A 12886-nucleotide genomic window follows, 5' to 3' on the forward strand; every position below is an offset into this window, starting at 1 on the left:
TGCGAAATACAAATAGCCGAATAGACTACTACTTTATCGCCTACAACCATACCACGTTGAATGCACCCGTTATCGTTCGATCTCGGAAGTTAAGCAATGTCAGGCTCGGTTAGTACTTGCATGGGTGACCGGCTGGGAATACCGAGTGTCGTAGGATTTTCGTCGCCGTTTCATTCGATTTTGCTCTGTTTTCCAACAACTGCGAAATACAAATAGCCGAATAGACTACTACTTTATCGCCTACAACCATACCACGTTGAATGCACCAGATCTCGTTCGATCTCGGAAGTTAAGCAATGTCGGGCTCGGTTAGTACTTGCATGGGTGACCGGCTGGGAATACCGAGTGTCGTAGGCTTTTCGTCGCCGTTTCATTCGATTTTGCTCTGTTTTCCAACAACTGCGAAATACAAATAGCCGAATAGACTACTACTTTATCGCCTACAACCATACCACGTCGAATGCACCCGATCTCGTTCGATCTCGGAAGTTAAGCAATGTCGGGCTCGGTTAGTACTTGCATGGGTGACCGGCTGGGAATACCGAGTGTCGTAGGCTTTTCGTCGCCGCTTCATTCGATTTTGCTCTGTTTTCCAACAACTGCAAAATACAAATAGCCGAATAGACTACTACTTTATCGCCTACAACCATACCACGTTGAATGCACCCGATCTCGTTCGATCTCGGAAGTTAAGCAATGTCGGGCTCGGTTAGTACTTGCATGGGTGACCGGCTGGGAATACCGAGTGTCGTAGGCTTTTCGTCGCCGTTTCATTCGATTTTGCTCTGTTTTCCAACAACTGCGAAATAAAAATAGCCGAATAGACTACTACTTTATTGCCTACAACCATACCACGTTGAATGCACCCGATCTCGTTCGATCTCGGAAGTTAAGCAATGTCGGGCTCGGTTAGTACTTGCATGGGTGACCGGCTGGGAATACCGAGTGTCGTAGGCTTTTCGTCGCCGCTTCATTCGATTTTGCTCTGTTTTCCAACAACTGCAAAATACAAATAGCCGAATAGACTACTACTTTATCGCCTACAACCATACCACGTTGAATGCACCCGATCTCGTTCGATCTCGGAAGTTAAGCAATGTCGGGCTCGGTTAGTACTTGCATGGGTGACCGGCTGGGAATACCGAGTGTCGTAGGCTTTTCGTCGCCGTTTCATTCGATTTTGCTCTGATTTCCAACAACTGCGAAATACAAATAGCCGAATAGACTACTACTTTATCGCCTACAACCATACCACGTCGAATGCACCCGATCTCGTTCGATCTCGGAAGTTAAGCAATGTCGGGCTCGGTTAGTACTTGCATGGGTGACCGGCTGGGAATACCGAGTGTCGTAGGCTTTTTGTCGCCGTTTCATTCGATTTTGCTCTGTTTTCCAACAACTGCGAAATACAAATAGCCGAATAGACTACTACTTTATCGCCTACAACCATACCACGTTGAATGCACCCGTTATCGTTCGATCTCGGAAGTTAAGCAATGTCGGGCTCAGTTAGTACTTGCATGGGTGACCGGCTGGGAATACCGAGTGTCGTAGGCTTTTCGTCGCCGTTTCATTCGATTTTGCTCTGATTTCCAACAACTGCGAAATACAAATAGCCGAATAGACTACTACTTTATCGCCAACAACCATACCACGTCGAATGCACCCGATCTCGTTCGATCTCGGAAGTTAAGCAATGTCGGGCTCGGTTAGTACTTGCATGGGTGACCGGCTGGGAATACCGAGTGTCGTAGGCTTTTCGTCGCCGCTTCATTCGATTTTGCTCTGTTTTCCAACAACTGCAAAATACAAATAGCCGAATAGACTACTACTTTATTGCCTACAACCATACCACGTTGAATGCACCCGATCTCGTTCGAACTCGGAAGTTAAGCAATGTCGGGCTCGGTTAGTACTTGCATGGGTGACCGGCTGGGAATACCGAGTGTCGTAGGCTTTTCGTCGCCGTTTCATTCGATTTTGCTCTGTTTTCCAACAACTGCGAAATACAAATAGCCGAATAGACTACTACTTTATCGCCTACAACCATACCACGTCGAATGCACCCGATCTCGTTCGATCTCGGAAGTTAAGCAATGTCGGGCTCGGTTAGTACTTGCATGGGTGACCGGCTGGGAATACCGAGTGTCGTAGGCTTTTCGTCGCCGCTTCATTCGATTTTGCTCTGTTTTCCAACAACTGCAAAATACAAATAGCCGAATAGACTACTACTTTATCGCCTACAACCATACCACGTTGAATGCACCCGATCTCGTTCGATCTCGGAAGTTAAGCAATGTCGGGCTCGGTTAGTACTTGCATGGGTGACCGGCTGGGAATACCGAGTGTCGTAGGCTTTTCGTCGCCGTTTCATTCGATTTTGCTCTGTTTTCCAACAACTGCGAAATAAAAATAGCCGAATAGACTACTACTTTATTGCCTACAACCATACCACGTTGAATGCACCCGATCTCGTTCGATCTCGGAAGTTAAGCAATGTCGGGCTCGGTTAGTACTTGCATGGGTGACCGGCTGGGAATACCGAGTGTCGTAGGCTTTTCGTCGCCGTTTCATTCGATTTTGCTCTGTTTTCCAACAACTGCGAAATAAAAATAGCCGAATAGACTACTACTTTATCGCCTACAACCATACCACGTCGAATGCACCCGATCTCGTTCGATCTCGGAAGTTAAGCAATGTCGGGCTTGGTTAGTACTTGCATGGGTGACCGGCTGGGAATACCGAGTGTCGTAGGCTTTTCGTCGCCGTTTCATTCGATTTTGCTCTGTTTTCCAACAACTGCGAAATAAAAATAGCCGAATAGACTACTACTTTATTGCCTACAACCATACCACGTTGAATGCACCCGATCTCGTTCGATCTCGGAAGTTAAGCAATGTCGGGCTCGGTTAGTACTTGCATGGGTGACCGGCTGGGAATACCGAGTGTCGTAGGCTTTTCGTCGCCGCTTCATTCGATTTTGCTCTGTTTTCCAACAACTGCAAAATACAAATAGCCGAATAGACTACTACTTTATCGCCTACAACCATACCACGTTGAATGCACCCGATCTCGTTCGATCTCGGAAGTTAAGCAATGTCGGGCTCGGTTAGTACTTGCATGGGTGACCGGCTGGGAATACCGAGTGTCGTAGGCTTTTCGTCGCCGTTTCATTCGATTTTGCTCTGATTTCCAACAACTGCGAAATACAAATAGCCGAATAGACTACTACTTTATCGCCTACAACCATACCACGTCGAATGCACCCGATCTCATTCGATCTCGGAAGTTAAGCAATGTCGGACTCGGTTAGTACTTGCATGGGTGACCGGCTGGGAATACCGAGTGTCGTAGGCTTTTCGTCGCCGCTTCATTCGATTTTGCTCTGTTTTCCAACAACTGCAAAATACAAATAGCCGAATAGACTACTACTTTATCGCCTACAACCATACCACGTTGAATGCACCCGATCTCGTTCGATCTCGGAAGTTAAGCAATGTCGGGCTCAGTTAGTACTTGCATGGGTGACAGGCTGGGAATACCGAGTGTCGTAGGCTTTTTGTCGCCGTTTCATTCGATTTTGCTCTGTTTTCCAACAACTGCGAAATACAAATAGCCGAATAGACTACTACTTTATCGCCTACAACCATACCACGTTGAATGCACCCGATCTCGTTCGATCTCGAAGTTAAGCAATGTGGGGCTCGGTTAGTACTTGCATGGGTGACCGGCTGGGAATACCGAGTGTCGTAGGCTTTTCGTCGCCGTTTCATTCAACAACTGCGAAATACAAATAGCCGAATAGACTACTACTTTATCGCCTACAACCATACCACGTTGAATGCACTCGATCTCGGAAGTTAAGCAATGTCGGGCTCGGTTAGTACTTGCATGGGTGACCGGCTGGGAATACCGAGTGTCGTAGGCTTTTTGTCGCCGTTTCATTCGATTTTGCTCTGTTTTCCAACAACTGCGAAATACAAATAGCCGAATAGACTACTACTTTATCGCCTACAACTATACCACGTTGAATGCACCCGTTATCGTTCGATCTCGGAAGTTAAGCAATGTCAGGCTCGGTTAGTACTTGCATGGGTGACCGGCTGGGAATACCGAGTGTCGTAGGCTTTTCGTCGCCGTTTCATTCGATTTTGCTCTGATTTCCAACAACTGCGAAATACAAATAGCCGAATAGACTACTACTTTATCGCCTACAACCATACCACGTCGAATGCACCCGATCTCGTTCGATCTCGGAAGTTAAGCAATGTCGGGCTCGGTTAGTACTTGCATGGGTGACCGGCTGGGAATACCGAGTGTCGTAGGCTTTTCGTCGCCGCTTCATTCGATTTTGCTCTGTTTTCCAACAACTGCAAAATACAAATAGCCGAATAGACTACTACTTTATTGCCTGCAACCATACCACGTTGAATGCACCCGATCTCGTTCGAACTCGGAAGTTAAGCAATGTCGGGCTCGGTTAGTACTTGCATGGGTGACCGGCTGGGAATACCGAGTGTCGTAGGCTTTTCGTCGCCGTTTCATTCGATTTTGCTCTGTTTTCCAACAACTGCGAAATACAAATAGCCGAATAGACTACTACTTTATTGCCTACAACCATACCACGTTGAATGCACCCGATCTCGTTCGATCTCGGAAGTTAAGCAATGTCGGGCTCGGTTAGTACTTGCATGGGTGACCGGCTGGGAATACCGAGTGTCGTAGGCTTTTCGTCGCCGCTTCATTCGATTTTGCTCTGTTTTCCAACAACTGCAAAATACAAATAGCCGAATAGACTACTACTTTATCGCCTACAACCATACCACGTTGAATGCACCCGATCTCGTTCGATCTCGGAAGTTAAGCAATGTCGGGCTCGGTTAGTACTTGCATGGGTGACCGGCTGGGAATACCGAGTGTCGTAGGCTTTTCGTCGCCGTTTCATTCGATTTTGCTCTGTTTTCCAACAACTGCGAAATACAAATAGCCGAATAGACTACTACTTTATCGCCTACAACCATACCACGTTGAATGCACCCGATCTCGTTCGATCTCGGAAGTTAAGCAATGTCGGGCTTGGTTAGTACTTGCATGGGTGACCGGCTGGGAATACCGAGTGTCGTAGGCTTTTCGTCGCCGTTTCATTCGATTTTGCTCTGTTTTCTAACAGCTGCGAAATACAAATAGCCGAATAGACTACTACTTTATCGCCTACAACCATACCACGGTGAATGCACCCGATCTCGTTCGATCTCGGAAGTTAAGCAATGTCGGGCTAGGTTAGTACTTGCATGGGTGACCGGCTGGGAATACCGAGTGTCGTAGGCTTTTCGTCGCCGTTTCATTCGATTTTGCTCTGTTTTCTAACAACTGCGAAATACAAATAGCCGAATAGACTACTACTTTATTGCCTACAACCATACCACGTTGAATGCACCCGATCTCGTTCGATCTCGGAAGTTAAGCAATGTCGGGCTCGGTTAGTACTTGCATGGGTGACCGGCTGGGAATACCGAGTGTCGTAGGCTTTTCGTCGCCGTTTCATTCGATTTTGCTCTGTTTTCCAACAACTGCGAAATACAAATAGCCGAATAGACTACTACTTTATCGCCTACAACCATACCACGTTGAATGCACCCGATCTCGTTCGATCTCGGAAGTTAAGCAATGTCGGGCTTGGTTAGTACTTGCATGGGTGACCGGCTGGGAATACCGAGTGTCGTAGGCTTTTCGTCGCCGTTTCATTCGATTTTGCTCTGTTTTCTAACAGCTGCGAAATACAAATAGCCGAATAGACTACTACTTTATCGCCTACAACCATACCACGGTGAATGCACCCGATCTCGTTCGATCTCGGAAGTTAAGCAATGTCGGGCTTGGTTAGTACTTGCATGGGTGACCGGCTGGGAATACCGAGTGTCGTAGGCTTTTCGTCGCCGTTTCATTCGATTTTGCTCTGTTTTCTAACAACTGGGAAATACAAACAGCCGAATAGACTACTACTTTATCGCCTACAACCATACCACGGTGAATGCACCCGATCTCGTTCGATCTCGGAAGTTAAGCAATGTCGTGCTCGGTTAGTACTTGCATGGGTGACCGGCTGGGAATACCGAGTGTCGTAGGCTTTTCGTCGCCGTTTCATTCAACAACTGCGAAATACAAATAGCCGAATAGACTACTACTTTATCGCCTACAACCATACCACGTTGAATGCACTCGATCTCGGAAGTTAAGCAATGTCGGGCTCGGTTAGTACTTGCATGGGTGACCGGCTGGGAATACCGAGTGTCGTAGGCTTTTTGTCGCCGTTTCATTCGATTTTGCTCTGTTTTCCAACAACTGCAAAATACAAATAGCCGAATAGACTACTACTTTATCGCCTACAACTATACCACGTTGAATGCACCCGTTATCGTTCGATCTCGGAAGTTAAGCAATGTCAGGCTCGGTTAGTACTTGCATGGGTGACCGGCTGGGAATACCGAGTGTCGTAGGCTTTTCGTCGCCGTTTCATTCGATTTTGCTCTGATTTCCAACAACTGCGAAATACAAATAGCCGAATAGACTACTACTTTATCGCCTACAACCATACCACGTCGAATGCACCCGATCTCGTTCGATCTCGGAAGTTAAGCAATGTCGGGCTCGGTTAGTACTTGCATGGGTGACCGGCTGGGAATACCGAGTGTCGTAGGCTTTTCGTCGCCGCTTCATTCGATTTTGCTCTGTTTTCCAACAACTGCAAAATAAAAATAGCCGAATAGACTACTACTTTATTGCCTACAACCATACCACGTTGAATGCACCCGATCTCGTTCGAACTCGGAAGTTAAGCAATGTCGGGCTCGGTTAGTACTTGCATGGGTGACCGGCTGGGAATACCGAGTGTCGTAGGCTTTTCGTCGCCGTTTCATTCGATTTTGCTCTGTTTTCCAACAACTGCGAAATACAAATAGCCGAATAGACTACTACTTTATTGCCTACAACCATACCACGTTGAATGCACCCGATCTCGTTCGATCTCGGAAGTTAAGCAATGTCGGGCTCGGTTAGTACTTGCATGGGTGACCGGCTGGGAATACCGAGTGTCGTAGGCTTTTCGTCGCCGCTTCATTCGATTTTGCTCTGTTTTCCAACAACTGCAAAATACAAATAGCCGAATAGACTACTACTTTATCGCCTACAACCATACCACGTTGAATGCACCCGATCTCGTTCGATCTCGGAAGTTAAGCAATGTCGGGCTCGGTTAGTACTTGCATGGGTGACCGGCTGGGAATACCGAGTGTCGTAGGCTTTTCGTCGCCGTTTCATTCGATTTTGCTCTGTTTTCCAACAACTGCGAAATACAAATAGCCGAATAGACTACTACTTTATCGCCTACAACTATACCACGTTGAATGCACCCGATCTCGTTCGATCTCGGAAGTTAAGCAATGTCGGGCTTGGTTAGTACTTGCATGGGTGACCGGCTGGGAATACCGAGTGTCGTAGGCTTTTCGTCGCCGTTTCATTCGATTTTGCTCTGTTTTCTAACAGCTGCGAAATACAAATAGCCGAATAGACTACTACTTTATCGCCTACAACCATACCACGGTGAATGCACCCGATCTCGTTCGATCTCGGAAGTTAAGCAATGTCGGGCTTGGTTAGTACTTGCATGGGTGACCGGCTGGGAATACCGAGTGTCGTAGGCTTTTCGTCGCCGTTTCATTCGATTTTGCTCTGTTTTCTAACAGCTGCGAAATACAAATAGCCGAATAGACTATTACTTTATCGCCTACAACCATACCACGGTGAATGCACCCGATCTCGTTCGATCTCGGAAGTTAAGCAATGTCGGGCTTGGTTAGTACTTGCATGGGTGACCGGCTGGGAATACCGAGTGTCGTAGGCTTTTCGTCGCTGTTTCATTCGATTTTGCTCTGTTTTCTAACAACTGGGAAATACAAATAGCCGAATAGACTACTACTTTATCGCCTACAACCATACCACGGTGAATGCACCCGATCTCGTTCGATCTCGGAAGTTAAGCAATGTCGTGCTCGGTTAGTACTTGCATGGGTGACCGGCTGGGAATACCGAGTGTCGTAGGCTTTTTTTTCGTCGCCGTTCCATTCGTTTTTGCTCTGTTTTCTAACAACTGCGAAATACAAATAGCCGAATAGACTACTACTTTATCGCCTACAACCGTACCACGTTGAATGCACCCGATCTCGTTCGATCTCGGAAGTTAAGCAATGTCGGGCTCGGTTAGTACTTGCATTGGTGACCGGCTGGGAATACCGAGTGTCGTAGGCTTTTCGTCGCCGTTTCATTCGATTTTGCTCTGTTTTCCAACAACTGCGAAATACAAATAGCCGAATAGACTACTACTTTATCGCCTACAACCATACCACGGTGAATGCACCCGATCTCGTTCGATCTCGGAAGTTAAGCAATGTCGGGCTTGGTTAGTACTTGCATGGGTGACCGGCTGGGAATACCGAGTGTCGTAGGCTTTTCGTCGCCGTTTCATTCGATTTTGCTCTGTTTTCTAACAACTGGGAAATACAAACAGCCGAATAGACTACTACTTTATCGCCTACAACCATACCACGGTGAATGCACCCGATCTCGTTCGATCTCGGAAGTTAAGCAATGTCGTGCTCGGTTAGTACTTGCATGGGTGACCGGCTGGGAATACCGAGTGTCGTAGGCTTTTCGTCGCCGTTTCATTCAACAACTGCGAAATACAAATAGCCGAATAGACTACTACTTTATCGCCTACAACCATACCACGTTGAATGCACTCGATCTCGGAAGTTAAGCAATGTCGGGCTCGGTTAGTACTTGCATGGGTGACCGGCTGGGAATACCGAGTGTCGTAGGCTTTTTGTCGCCGTTTCATTCGATTTTGCTCTGTTTTCCAACAACTGCGAAATACAAATAGCCGAATAGACTACTACTTTATCGCCTACAACTATACCACGTTGAATGCACCCGTTATCGTTCGATCTCGGAAGTTAAGCAATGTCAGGCTCGGTTAGTACTTGCATGGGTGACCGGCTGGGAATACCGAGTGTCGTAGGCTTTTCGTCGCCGTTTCATTCGATTTTGCTCTGATTTCCAACAACTGCGAAATACAAATAGCCGAATAGACTACTACTTTATCGCCTACAACCATACCACGTCGAATGCACCCGATCTCGTTCGATCTCGGAAGTTAAGCAATGTCGGGCTCGGTTAGTACTTGCATGGGTGACCGGCTGGGAATACCGAGTGTCGTAGGCTTTTCGTCGCCGCTTCATTCGATTTTGCTCTGTTTTCCAACAACTGCAAAATACAAATAGCCGAATAGACTACTACTTTATTGCCTACAACCATACCACGTTGAATGCACCCGATCTCGTTCGAACTCGGAAGTTAAGCAATGTCGGGCTCGGTTAGTACTTGCATGGGTGACCGGCTGGGAATACCGAGTGTCGTAGGCTTTTCGTCGCCGTTTCATTCGATTTTGCTCTGTTTTCCAACAACTGCGAAATACAAATAGCCGAATAGACTACTACTTTATTGCCTACAACCATACCACGTTGAATGCACCCGATCTCGTTCGATCTCGGAAGTTAAGCAATGTCGGGCTCGGTTAGTACTTGCATGGGTGACCGGCTGGGAATACCGAGTGTCGTAGGCTTTTCGTCGCCGCTTCATTCGATTTTGCTCTGTTTTCCAACAACTGCAAAATACAAATAGCCGAATAGACTACTACTTTATCGCCTACAACCATACCACGTTGAATGCACCCGATCTCGTTCGATCTCGGAAGTTAAGCAATGTCGGGCTCGGTTAGTACTTGCATGGGTGACCGGCTGGGAATACCGAGTGTCGTAGGCTTTTCGTCGCCGTTTCATTCGATTTTGCTCTGTTTTCCAACAACTGCGAAATACAAATAGCCGAATAGACTACTACTTTATCGCCTACAACCATACCACGTTGAATGCACCCGATCTCGTTCGATCTCGGAAGTTAAGCAATGTCGGGCTTGGTTAGTACTTGCATGGGTGACCGGCTGGGAATACCGAGTGTCGTAGGCTTTTCGTCGCCGTTTCATTCGATTTTGCTCTGTTTTCTAACAGCTGCGAAATACAAATAGCCGAATAGACTACTACTTTATCGCCTACAACCATACCACGGTGAATGCACCCGATCTCGTTCGATCTCGGAAGTTAAGCAATGTCGGGCTTGGTTAGTACTTGCATGGGTGACCGGCTGGGAATACCGAGTGTCGTAGGCTTTTCGTCGCCGTTTCATTCGATTTTGCTCTGTTTTCTAACAGCTGCGAAATACAAATAGCCGAATAGACTACTACTTTATCGCCTACAACCATACCACGGTGAATGCACCCGATCTCGTTCGATCTCGGAAGTTAAGCAATGTCGGGCTTGGTTAGTACTTGCATGGGTGACCGGCTGGGAATACCGAGTGTCGTAGGCTTTTCGTCGCTGTTTCATTCGATTTTGCTCTGTTTTCTAACAACTGGGAAATACAAATAGCCGAATAGACTACTACTTTATCGCCTACAACCATACCACGGTGAATGCACCCGATCTCGTTCGATCTCGGAAGTTAAGCAATGTCGTGCTCGGTTAGTACTTGCATGGGTGACCGGCTGGGAATACCGAGTGTCGTAGGCTTTTTTTTCGTCGCCGTTCCATTCGTTTTTGCTCTGTTTTCTAACAACTGCGAAATACAAATAGCCGAATAGACTACTACTTTATCGCCTACAACCGTACCACGTTGAATGCACCCGATCTCGTTCGATCTCGGAAGTTAAGCAATGTCGGGCTCGGTTAGTACTTGCATTGGTGACCGGCTGGGAATACCGAGTGTCGTAGGCTTTTCGTCGCCGTTTCATTCGATTTTGCTCTGTTTTCCAACAACTGCGAAATACAAATAGCCGAATAGACTACTACTTTATCGCCTACAACCATACCACGTTGAATGCACTCGATCTCGGAAGTTAAGCAATTTCGGGCTCGGTTAGTACTTGCATGGGTGACCGGCTGGGAATACCGAGTGTCGTAGGCTTTTTGTCGCCGTTTCATTCGATTTTGCTCTGTTTTCCAACAACTGCGAAATACAAATAGCCGAATAGACTACTACTTTATCGCCTACAACCATACCACGTTGAATGCACCCGTTATCGTTCGATCTCGGAAGTTAAGCAATGTCAGGCTCGGTTAGTACTTGCATGGGTGACCGGCTGGGAATACCGAGTGTCGTAGGCTTTTCGTCGCCGTTTCATTCGATTTTGCTCTGTTTTCCAACAACTGCGAAATACAAATAGCCGAATAGACTACTACTTTATCGCCTACAACCATACCACGTTGAATGCACCCGATCTCGTTCGATCTCGGAAGTTAAGCAATGTCGGGCTCGGTTAGTACTTGCATGGGTGACCGACTGGGAATACCGAGTGTCGTAGGCTTTTCGTCGCCGTTTCATTCGATTTTGCTCTGTTTTCCAACAACTGCGAAATACAAATAGCCGAATAGACTACTACTTTATCGCCTACAACCATACCACGTTGAATGCACCCGATCTCGTTCGATCTCGGAAGTTAAGCAATGTCGGGCTCGGTTAGTACTTGCATGGGTGACCAGCTGGGAATACCGAGTGTCGTAGGCTTTTCGTCGCCGTTTCATTCGATTTTGCTCTGTTTTCCAACAACTGTGAAATACAAATAGCCGAATAGACTACTACTTTATCGCCTACAACCATACCACGTTGAATGCACCCGATCTCGTTCGATCTCGGAAGTTAAGCAATGTCGGGCTCGGTTAGTACTTGCATGGGTGACCGGCTGGGAATACCGAGTGTCCCAGGCTTTTCGTCGCCGTTTCGTTCGATTTTGCTCTGCTTTCCAACAACTGCGAAATACAAATAGCCGAATAGACTACTACTTTATCGCCTACAACCATACCACGTTGAATGCACCCGATATCGTCGATCTCGGAAGTTAAGCAATGTCGGGTTCGGTTAGTACTTGCATGGGTGACCGGGTGGGAATACCGAGTGTCGTAAGCTTTTCGTCGTCGTTTCATTCGATTTTGCTGTGTTTTCTAACAACTGCGAAATACAAATAGCCGAATAGACTACTACTTCATCGCCTACAACCATACCACGTTGAATGCTCCCGATCTTGTTCGATCTCGGAAGTTAAGCAATGTCGGGCTTGGTTTGTACTTGCATGGGTGACCGGCTGGGAATACCGAGTGTCGTGGCTTTTCGTCGCCGTTTCATTCGATTTTGCTCTGTTTTCTAACAACTGCGAAATATAAATAGCCGAATAGACTACTACTTTATAGCCTACAACCATACCACGTTGAATGCACCCGATCTCGTTCGATCTCGGAAGTTAAGCAATGTCGGGCTCGGTTAGTACTTGCATGGGTGACCGGCTGGGAATACCGAGTGTCGTAGGCTTTTTGTCGCCGTTTCACTCGATTTTGCTCTGTTTTCCAACAACTGCGAAATACAAATAGCCGAATACACTACTACTTTATCGCCTACAACCATACCACGTTGAATGCACCCGTTATCGTTCGATCTCGGAAGTTAAGCAATGTCGGGCTCGGTTAGCACTTGCATGGGTGACCGGCTGGAAATACCGAGTGTCGTAGGCTTTTCGTCGCCGTTTCATTCGATTTTGCTCTGTTTTCCAACAACTGCGAAATACAAATAGCCGAATAGACTACTACTTTATCGCCTACAACCATACCACGTTGAATGCACCCGATCTCGTTCGATCTCGGAAGTTAAGCAATGTCGGGCTCGGTTAGTACTTGCATGGGTGACCTGCTGAGAATACCGAGTGTCGTAGGCTTTTCGTCGCCGTTTCATT

General features: G+C 47.0%; 43 non-coding genes and 22 pseudogenes across 43 annotated transcripts; all 65 read left to right on the forward strand.

The window, feature by feature from the left end:
• Nucleotides 1-38: 38 nt before the first annotated feature.
• On the forward strand, nt 39-157 carry LOC144412575 (5S ribosomal RNA; annotated as a pseudogene).
• Nucleotides 158-238: 81 nt separating this feature from the next.
• Nucleotides 239-357, forward strand: LOC144415972 (5S ribosomal RNA). The gene has a single exon (XR_013471866.1). It is a non-coding gene; the product is annotated as a 5S ribosomal RNA (ribosomal RNA).
• An 81-nt stretch (nt 358-438) lies between these two features.
• Nucleotides 439-557, forward strand: LOC144415431 (5S ribosomal RNA). The gene has a single exon (XR_013471323.1). It is a non-coding gene; the product is annotated as a 5S ribosomal RNA (ribosomal RNA).
• An 81-nt stretch (nt 558-638) lies between these two features.
• On the forward strand, nt 639-757 carry LOC144416397 (5S ribosomal RNA). The gene has a single exon (XR_013472290.1). It is a non-coding gene; the product is annotated as a 5S ribosomal RNA (ribosomal RNA).
• Nucleotides 758-838: 81 nt separating this feature from the next.
• LOC144416408 (5S ribosomal RNA) lies at nt 839-957 on the forward strand. The gene has a single exon (XR_013472301.1). It is a non-coding gene; the product is annotated as a 5S ribosomal RNA (ribosomal RNA).
• An 81-nt stretch (nt 958-1038) lies between these two features.
• LOC144416419 (5S ribosomal RNA) lies at nt 1039-1157 on the forward strand. The gene has a single exon (XR_013472312.1). It is a non-coding gene; the product is annotated as a 5S ribosomal RNA (ribosomal RNA).
• Nucleotides 1158-1238: 81 nt separating this feature from the next.
• Nucleotides 1239-1357, forward strand: LOC144415432 (5S ribosomal RNA). The gene has a single exon (XR_013471324.1). It is a non-coding gene; the product is annotated as a 5S ribosomal RNA (ribosomal RNA).
• Nucleotides 1358-1438: 81 nt separating this feature from the next.
• LOC144418421 (5S ribosomal RNA) lies at nt 1439-1557 on the forward strand (annotated as a pseudogene).
• Nucleotides 1558-1638: 81 nt separating this feature from the next.
• On the forward strand, nt 1639-1757 carry LOC144416676 (5S ribosomal RNA). Its single transcript, XR_013472569.1, has one exon. It is a non-coding gene; the product is annotated as a 5S ribosomal RNA (ribosomal RNA).
• An 81-nt stretch (nt 1758-1838) lies between these two features.
• On the forward strand, nt 1839-1957 carry LOC144413365 (5S ribosomal RNA). Its single transcript, XR_013469399.1, has one exon. It is a non-coding gene; the product is annotated as a 5S ribosomal RNA (ribosomal RNA).
• An 81-nt stretch (nt 1958-2038) lies between these two features.
• Nucleotides 2039-2157, forward strand: LOC144415433 (5S ribosomal RNA). Its single transcript, XR_013471325.1, has one exon. It is a non-coding gene; the product is annotated as a 5S ribosomal RNA (ribosomal RNA).
• An 81-nt stretch (nt 2158-2238) lies between these two features.
• Nucleotides 2239-2357, forward strand: LOC144416430 (5S ribosomal RNA). Its single transcript, XR_013472323.1, has one exon. It is a non-coding gene; the product is annotated as a 5S ribosomal RNA (ribosomal RNA).
• Nucleotides 2358-2438: 81 nt separating this feature from the next.
• On the forward strand, nt 2439-2557 carry LOC144416441 (5S ribosomal RNA). Its single transcript, XR_013472334.1, has one exon. It is a non-coding gene; the product is annotated as a 5S ribosomal RNA (ribosomal RNA).
• An 81-nt stretch (nt 2558-2638) lies between these two features.
• On the forward strand, nt 2639-2757 carry LOC144415051 (5S ribosomal RNA). Its single transcript, XR_013470943.1, has one exon. It is a non-coding gene; the product is annotated as a 5S ribosomal RNA (ribosomal RNA).
• Nucleotides 2758-2838: 81 nt separating this feature from the next.
• Nucleotides 2839-2957, forward strand: LOC144416452 (5S ribosomal RNA). The gene has a single exon (XR_013472345.1). It is a non-coding gene; the product is annotated as a 5S ribosomal RNA (ribosomal RNA).
• Nucleotides 2958-3038: 81 nt separating this feature from the next.
• LOC144416463 (5S ribosomal RNA) lies at nt 3039-3157 on the forward strand. Its single transcript, XR_013472356.1, has one exon. It is a non-coding gene; the product is annotated as a 5S ribosomal RNA (ribosomal RNA).
• An 81-nt stretch (nt 3158-3238) lies between these two features.
• On the forward strand, nt 3239-3357 carry LOC144415948 (5S ribosomal RNA). The gene has a single exon (XR_013471842.1). It is a non-coding gene; the product is annotated as a 5S ribosomal RNA (ribosomal RNA).
• Nucleotides 3358-3438: 81 nt separating this feature from the next.
• LOC144417776 (5S ribosomal RNA) lies at nt 3439-3557 on the forward strand (annotated as a pseudogene).
• An 81-nt stretch (nt 3558-3638) lies between these two features.
• Nucleotides 3639-3756, forward strand: LOC144417758 (5S ribosomal RNA; annotated as a pseudogene).
• Nucleotides 3757-3819: 63 nt separating this feature from the next.
• On the forward strand, nt 3820-3928 carry LOC144412303 (5S ribosomal RNA; annotated as a pseudogene).
• An 81-nt stretch (nt 3929-4009) lies between these two features.
• LOC144412274 (5S ribosomal RNA) lies at nt 4010-4128 on the forward strand (annotated as a pseudogene).
• An 81-nt stretch (nt 4129-4209) lies between these two features.
• LOC144415434 (5S ribosomal RNA) lies at nt 4210-4328 on the forward strand. Its single transcript, XR_013471326.1, has one exon. It is a non-coding gene; the product is annotated as a 5S ribosomal RNA (ribosomal RNA).
• Nucleotides 4329-4409: 81 nt separating this feature from the next.
• Nucleotides 4410-4528, forward strand: LOC144414432 (5S ribosomal RNA). Its single transcript, XR_013470322.1, has one exon. It is a non-coding gene; the product is annotated as a 5S ribosomal RNA (ribosomal RNA).
• An 81-nt stretch (nt 4529-4609) lies between these two features.
• LOC144416475 (5S ribosomal RNA) lies at nt 4610-4728 on the forward strand. The gene has a single exon (XR_013472368.1). It is a non-coding gene; the product is annotated as a 5S ribosomal RNA (ribosomal RNA).
• An 81-nt stretch (nt 4729-4809) lies between these two features.
• LOC144416486 (5S ribosomal RNA) lies at nt 4810-4928 on the forward strand. Its single transcript, XR_013472379.1, has one exon. It is a non-coding gene; the product is annotated as a 5S ribosomal RNA (ribosomal RNA).
• Nucleotides 4929-5009: 81 nt separating this feature from the next.
• On the forward strand, nt 5010-5128 carry LOC144414018 (5S ribosomal RNA). Its single transcript, XR_013469908.1, has one exon. It is a non-coding gene; the product is annotated as a 5S ribosomal RNA (ribosomal RNA).
• Nucleotides 5129-5209: 81 nt separating this feature from the next.
• LOC144414922 (5S ribosomal RNA) lies at nt 5210-5328 on the forward strand. Its single transcript, XR_013470813.1, has one exon. It is a non-coding gene; the product is annotated as a 5S ribosomal RNA (ribosomal RNA).
• Nucleotides 5329-5409: 81 nt separating this feature from the next.
• LOC144416497 (5S ribosomal RNA) lies at nt 5410-5528 on the forward strand. Its single transcript, XR_013472390.1, has one exon. It is a non-coding gene; the product is annotated as a 5S ribosomal RNA (ribosomal RNA).
• Nucleotides 5529-5609: 81 nt separating this feature from the next.
• Nucleotides 5610-5728, forward strand: LOC144414029 (5S ribosomal RNA). The gene has a single exon (XR_013469920.1). It is a non-coding gene; the product is annotated as a 5S ribosomal RNA (ribosomal RNA).
• An 81-nt stretch (nt 5729-5809) lies between these two features.
• On the forward strand, nt 5810-5928 carry LOC144415121 (5S ribosomal RNA). The gene has a single exon (XR_013471013.1). It is a non-coding gene; the product is annotated as a 5S ribosomal RNA (ribosomal RNA).
• Nucleotides 5929-6009: 81 nt separating this feature from the next.
• Nucleotides 6010-6128, forward strand: LOC144417517 (5S ribosomal RNA; annotated as a pseudogene).
• Nucleotides 6129-6191: 63 nt separating this feature from the next.
• LOC144412304 (5S ribosomal RNA) lies at nt 6192-6300 on the forward strand (annotated as a pseudogene).
• An 81-nt stretch (nt 6301-6381) lies between these two features.
• Nucleotides 6382-6500, forward strand: LOC144412275 (5S ribosomal RNA; annotated as a pseudogene).
• Nucleotides 6501-6581: 81 nt separating this feature from the next.
• On the forward strand, nt 6582-6700 carry LOC144415435 (5S ribosomal RNA). Its single transcript, XR_013471327.1, has one exon. It is a non-coding gene; the product is annotated as a 5S ribosomal RNA (ribosomal RNA).
• An 81-nt stretch (nt 6701-6781) lies between these two features.
• LOC144413418 (5S ribosomal RNA) lies at nt 6782-6900 on the forward strand. Its single transcript, XR_013469445.1, has one exon. It is a non-coding gene; the product is annotated as a 5S ribosomal RNA (ribosomal RNA).
• An 81-nt stretch (nt 6901-6981) lies between these two features.
• On the forward strand, nt 6982-7100 carry LOC144416508 (5S ribosomal RNA). Its single transcript, XR_013472401.1, has one exon. It is a non-coding gene; the product is annotated as a 5S ribosomal RNA (ribosomal RNA).
• Nucleotides 7101-7181: 81 nt separating this feature from the next.
• Nucleotides 7182-7300, forward strand: LOC144416519 (5S ribosomal RNA). Its single transcript, XR_013472412.1, has one exon. It is a non-coding gene; the product is annotated as a 5S ribosomal RNA (ribosomal RNA).
• An 81-nt stretch (nt 7301-7381) lies between these two features.
• On the forward strand, nt 7382-7500 carry LOC144414538 (5S ribosomal RNA). The gene has a single exon (XR_013470427.1). It is a non-coding gene; the product is annotated as a 5S ribosomal RNA (ribosomal RNA).
• An 81-nt stretch (nt 7501-7581) lies between these two features.
• Nucleotides 7582-7700, forward strand: LOC144415122 (5S ribosomal RNA). The gene has a single exon (XR_013471014.1). It is a non-coding gene; the product is annotated as a 5S ribosomal RNA (ribosomal RNA).
• An 81-nt stretch (nt 7701-7781) lies between these two features.
• On the forward strand, nt 7782-7900 carry LOC144415123 (5S ribosomal RNA). Its single transcript, XR_013471015.1, has one exon. It is a non-coding gene; the product is annotated as a 5S ribosomal RNA (ribosomal RNA).
• Nucleotides 7901-7981: 81 nt separating this feature from the next.
• LOC144417518 (5S ribosomal RNA) lies at nt 7982-8100 on the forward strand (annotated as a pseudogene).
• Nucleotides 8101-8185: 85 nt separating this feature from the next.
• On the forward strand, nt 8186-8304 carry LOC144417509 (5S ribosomal RNA; annotated as a pseudogene).
• An 81-nt stretch (nt 8305-8385) lies between these two features.
• LOC144415124 (5S ribosomal RNA) lies at nt 8386-8504 on the forward strand. Its single transcript, XR_013471016.1, has one exon. It is a non-coding gene; the product is annotated as a 5S ribosomal RNA (ribosomal RNA).
• An 81-nt stretch (nt 8505-8585) lies between these two features.
• Nucleotides 8586-8704, forward strand: LOC144417519 (5S ribosomal RNA; annotated as a pseudogene).
• Nucleotides 8705-8767: 63 nt separating this feature from the next.
• LOC144412306 (5S ribosomal RNA) lies at nt 8768-8876 on the forward strand (annotated as a pseudogene).
• An 81-nt stretch (nt 8877-8957) lies between these two features.
• LOC144412276 (5S ribosomal RNA) lies at nt 8958-9076 on the forward strand (annotated as a pseudogene).
• Nucleotides 9077-9157: 81 nt separating this feature from the next.
• LOC144415437 (5S ribosomal RNA) lies at nt 9158-9276 on the forward strand. The gene has a single exon (XR_013471329.1). It is a non-coding gene; the product is annotated as a 5S ribosomal RNA (ribosomal RNA).
• Nucleotides 9277-9357: 81 nt separating this feature from the next.
• On the forward strand, nt 9358-9476 carry LOC144413437 (5S ribosomal RNA). The gene has a single exon (XR_013469458.1). It is a non-coding gene; the product is annotated as a 5S ribosomal RNA (ribosomal RNA).
• An 81-nt stretch (nt 9477-9557) lies between these two features.
• Nucleotides 9558-9676, forward strand: LOC144416530 (5S ribosomal RNA). Its single transcript, XR_013472423.1, has one exon. It is a non-coding gene; the product is annotated as a 5S ribosomal RNA (ribosomal RNA).
• Nucleotides 9677-9757: 81 nt separating this feature from the next.
• LOC144416541 (5S ribosomal RNA) lies at nt 9758-9876 on the forward strand. Its single transcript, XR_013472434.1, has one exon. It is a non-coding gene; the product is annotated as a 5S ribosomal RNA (ribosomal RNA).
• An 81-nt stretch (nt 9877-9957) lies between these two features.
• Nucleotides 9958-10076, forward strand: LOC144414040 (5S ribosomal RNA). Its single transcript, XR_013469931.1, has one exon. It is a non-coding gene; the product is annotated as a 5S ribosomal RNA (ribosomal RNA).
• An 81-nt stretch (nt 10077-10157) lies between these two features.
• On the forward strand, nt 10158-10276 carry LOC144415126 (5S ribosomal RNA). The gene has a single exon (XR_013471018.1). It is a non-coding gene; the product is annotated as a 5S ribosomal RNA (ribosomal RNA).
• Nucleotides 10277-10357: 81 nt separating this feature from the next.
• Nucleotides 10358-10476, forward strand: LOC144415127 (5S ribosomal RNA). Its single transcript, XR_013471019.1, has one exon. It is a non-coding gene; the product is annotated as a 5S ribosomal RNA (ribosomal RNA).
• An 81-nt stretch (nt 10477-10557) lies between these two features.
• LOC144417520 (5S ribosomal RNA) lies at nt 10558-10676 on the forward strand (annotated as a pseudogene).
• An 85-nt stretch (nt 10677-10761) lies between these two features.
• On the forward strand, nt 10762-10880 carry LOC144417510 (5S ribosomal RNA; annotated as a pseudogene).
• An 81-nt stretch (nt 10881-10961) lies between these two features.
• On the forward strand, nt 10962-11070 carry LOC144412908 (5S ribosomal RNA; annotated as a pseudogene).
• An 81-nt stretch (nt 11071-11151) lies between these two features.
• LOC144412020 (5S ribosomal RNA) lies at nt 11152-11270 on the forward strand (annotated as a pseudogene).
• Nucleotides 11271-11351: 81 nt separating this feature from the next.
• On the forward strand, nt 11352-11470 carry LOC144415403 (5S ribosomal RNA). The gene has a single exon (XR_013471295.1). It is a non-coding gene; the product is annotated as a 5S ribosomal RNA (ribosomal RNA).
• Nucleotides 11471-11551: 81 nt separating this feature from the next.
• On the forward strand, nt 11552-11670 carry LOC144415148 (5S ribosomal RNA). The gene has a single exon (XR_013471040.1). It is a non-coding gene; the product is annotated as a 5S ribosomal RNA (ribosomal RNA).
• An 81-nt stretch (nt 11671-11751) lies between these two features.
• Nucleotides 11752-11870, forward strand: LOC144417674 (5S ribosomal RNA; annotated as a pseudogene).
• An 81-nt stretch (nt 11871-11951) lies between these two features.
• On the forward strand, nt 11952-12069 carry LOC144412482 (5S ribosomal RNA; annotated as a pseudogene).
• An 81-nt stretch (nt 12070-12150) lies between these two features.
• On the forward strand, nt 12151-12269 carry LOC144412129 (5S ribosomal RNA; annotated as a pseudogene).
• An 80-nt stretch (nt 12270-12349) lies between these two features.
• LOC144416552 (5S ribosomal RNA) lies at nt 12350-12468 on the forward strand. The gene has a single exon (XR_013472445.1). It is a non-coding gene; the product is annotated as a 5S ribosomal RNA (ribosomal RNA).
• An 81-nt stretch (nt 12469-12549) lies between these two features.
• Nucleotides 12550-12668, forward strand: LOC144412864 (5S ribosomal RNA; annotated as a pseudogene).
• Nucleotides 12669-12749: 81 nt separating this feature from the next.
• LOC144414405 (5S ribosomal RNA) lies at nt 12750-12868 on the forward strand. The gene has a single exon (XR_013470295.1). It is a non-coding gene; the product is annotated as a 5S ribosomal RNA (ribosomal RNA).
• The last annotated feature ends 18 nt before the right edge of the window (nt 12869-12886 follow it).

This window comes from Styela clava, chromosome 15, assembly GCF_964204865.1.
Source record: "Styela clava chromosome 15, kaStyClav1.hap1.2, whole genome shotgun sequence".
Lineage (NCBI taxonomy): Eukaryota > Metazoa > Chordata > Ascidiacea > Stolidobranchia > Styelidae > Styela > Styela clava.